This window comes from Oryzias melastigma, linkage group LG12 (genome assembly GCF_002922805.2).
Source record: "Oryzias melastigma strain HK-1 linkage group LG12, ASM292280v2, whole genome shotgun sequence".
In the NCBI taxonomy this organism is placed as follows: Eukaryota; Metazoa; Chordata; class Actinopteri; order Beloniformes; family Adrianichthyidae; genus Oryzias; species Oryzias melastigma.
This window is the reverse complement of record NC_050523.1, coordinates 22,548,985-22,551,999: the sequence shown is the minus strand read 5'-3', so window position 1 is coordinate 22,551,999 and position 3,015 is coordinate 22,548,985.

The following is a 3,015-nucleotide window of genomic DNA, read 5'->3' as shown; positions in this document are numbered from 1 at the left end:
TTTTTTTTGCATTATGAAAAAAATATTGGAAAAAACTATTTTGGTTCCAATTAAAAAAAAAACTGTTATTTTAGAGATTTTTTTGCAAAAATAAAATGTATTCAATAGAATGAAATGGGACAATATAAAGTTCGCGCATGCGCCTAAATGCGAGTCTTTTTCCATCCTCAGAATCAGCCTCACGCGAGAACCGGGTTCCGGTTCGTTTAGCTGCTGCTTCCACCTTCATTTTAGTTTCATGTCTAGTGGTTTTTCTCCCAAACGAGCCTGATTAACGTTCATGGCGGCGAGGGGACCGAACTCTGGAACAGGTACTGAAGCGGCAGACGGAAACCAGTACTGGACCGGACCAGATAGCGGTCTGAAGACGTAACCCCAGTTAAAGAGCGGAAGAAACACTTTTTACCTTCGAGTTCGAGTAAAGACAGATAAACAGTGGGTCTTCTTTCATGAAAACTTGTGATTTCCTGAACCTGAAATCACAGGGATCACTTCGAACCCGCGCCTCACTTAACTACATTACCCAGAATGCATAGCGGGGCCAAGCTGCAGGTGCTTCAGGGTGGTGAATGGAAGTTTTGTGTTCTTGTTTTGTTTGTCTCTAAAATACACATAAAATGCCACTCTGGAGTCTATAAGTCACTTCATAAACTAAAGTTTTTCCGAAGTTTTTGGTTTCTATTGATGAAATTCATCACTTTCTTGAAAAACAATAAAATATTTTGTTTGTGATGCCACTGACTGTAAATCAACAATTTTTATTGAGTCATAAACCGCAAAAAATCCTGTTCAACATGAGCAATAAGGACTGAGCTGATACAGATTAAAGATCTGCTCCACTTTTAGGATCGTAACATCAGTATTCAGATGCAGTCAATGAAATACTTTTAGATCATGAGTACTCACTAGAGTGAAAAATGTAGTTTAAATAAAAACTCTTGATTGTTATTAAAAATAAAAAATATATATTTTTAATAACAATAAGAGCTTTCAGCTTCTATCCACATTAAAGATGCATTTGTTTTCAACAGGTAACCACAAGGGGGCGACATAAGCTCTGAAATTGCTTTCAACATGAAGCAATCACAAATCCACTTCAATGACGATCATGTATTTGGTGTTTTTATCATTTTTTTTAGGTATGATGATGAAGGTGATGGAGGACATCTAGTTTCTATTCCACTCTTCTCCTTTCAGGGTCATAGGGCTGTCAGAGCCTAACATGGTCACTATTGGAGGAAGGCAGGGTACACCCTGGACAAGACACCAGCCTGTCACAGGGCCATGATGGAGGACATAAAGAAAATTAAGCCTAAAATTCCATTTGATTATTTCTTTTTTCAAATTGTTGTGAATGTTAAGCAGGTGAAAAAATATGCTGTTTAAAAAAGGTTGTGGGCTGCACAGTGGCGCAGTGGTTAGCGCTCTTGCCTCACAGCGAGTAGGCCCCGGTTTGAATCCCGGCTGGGACCTTTCTGTGTGGAGTTTGCATGTTCTCCCCGTGCATGCGTGGGTTTTCACCGGGGACTCCGGCTTCCTCCCACCGTCCAAAAACATGCTTCATAGGTTGATTGGTGACTCTAAATTGCCCCTAGGTGTGAATGTGTGTGATTGAGGCCCTGCGACAGACTGGTGACCTGTCCAGGGTGAACCCCGCCTTCGCCCATCAGTAGCCGGGTTAGGCTCCGGCACCCCCGCGACCCCGAAAGGGACGAAGCGGTTAAGAAGATGGATGGATGGATGGAAAAAAGGTTGTTGTGATGTAGGTCCTACAATTGCCAGGCCATACGTTTCCTGCTCTGCTCCATTCTGATGCTTCCACTTGTAGACGACTATATCCTTGTAGCTCTTTGTTTTCCTTGTTTGAGCTGCCATGTGGCTCAAAACTGTACAGCTGCACATCTCCAATATTATATTGCAAGCCATTTGGGGACTTTTTGAATTTGGCTAAAACGGCATCAACACAATAAAAGACTACAGTACTGGAAATGCTTTTACAGTTGATCAATAGATGATAGGAGTGAAACTTTGAACATTTAATAAGTAATCCTAAAAATTACAACAACAAAAAAAGTAAAGCAGATGAGCTGTGGAAGATCATCAACCAAAGGCTGGTGTGACTGAAAAACTGAATATTACCAAACTAAGGAAATAAAAGGATCAAATCCAAGAGAAAACCTGTCCAAAAGCATGTTTTATGTTGATTGGTGTCTCTAAATTACCACAAGGTGTGTGCTTGTGTTTCCTGATGAGGTTGTAAGCTGTCGTTGTCCAACAGGAGATGGATTAGACATTATTTACATTATAGGATTTAACCATATTTGTCTTATTGTTATAAATTTGGAGTGAGTACTTTTCCAACTACTCTTCATACAATTTCAGTTTTCCAAAAACACTTTAAGCTCACAACCAGATTATAGTTACACAATTCATGTTCCCCATCATTGTCACTATTTATGACATTAATGTTCAAATATGTGTTTTTATAAATGACTTTTTCCATAAAGGTAAAACCTTAATTTCTGTCAATAAAAACACATAAAACACATTTAACCTCTGCCTTTAAAGTGTAATCCACATTCTGTAATTTTATACATTGATATACGTATAAATTCTTTGTAATCTTTCTGCAAATATTATGTGGAGGCTTTTGCCTCTCCCCACACTATATTCAATTTTCTTTTCTCCAAATAGAGTTATCCGTTAATTGATTAATCGTTACACATGTATAAGATCTAAATTTGTATCCAGGTTTCATCATAGATTAAGGAAACATGTAAAGGTCAAATGCATGGATCATTTTGGGTCAAATAGATTTTGGAAACATCAGAGTTCCTTGAATGTGCATCACCCCCACAGAATGTGACTATGCACCAAGTCCGGACGGAGCTGTGGAATCAACTCAAGATGAATTGTATTGTTTTGTTTTAAAGTTTTTTGCCTGTTAAAGAGTTAAGTTTTACCACACCTTTCATGAGACTTTTTAAGTCTATCCACAAACACACACAAGCAAAC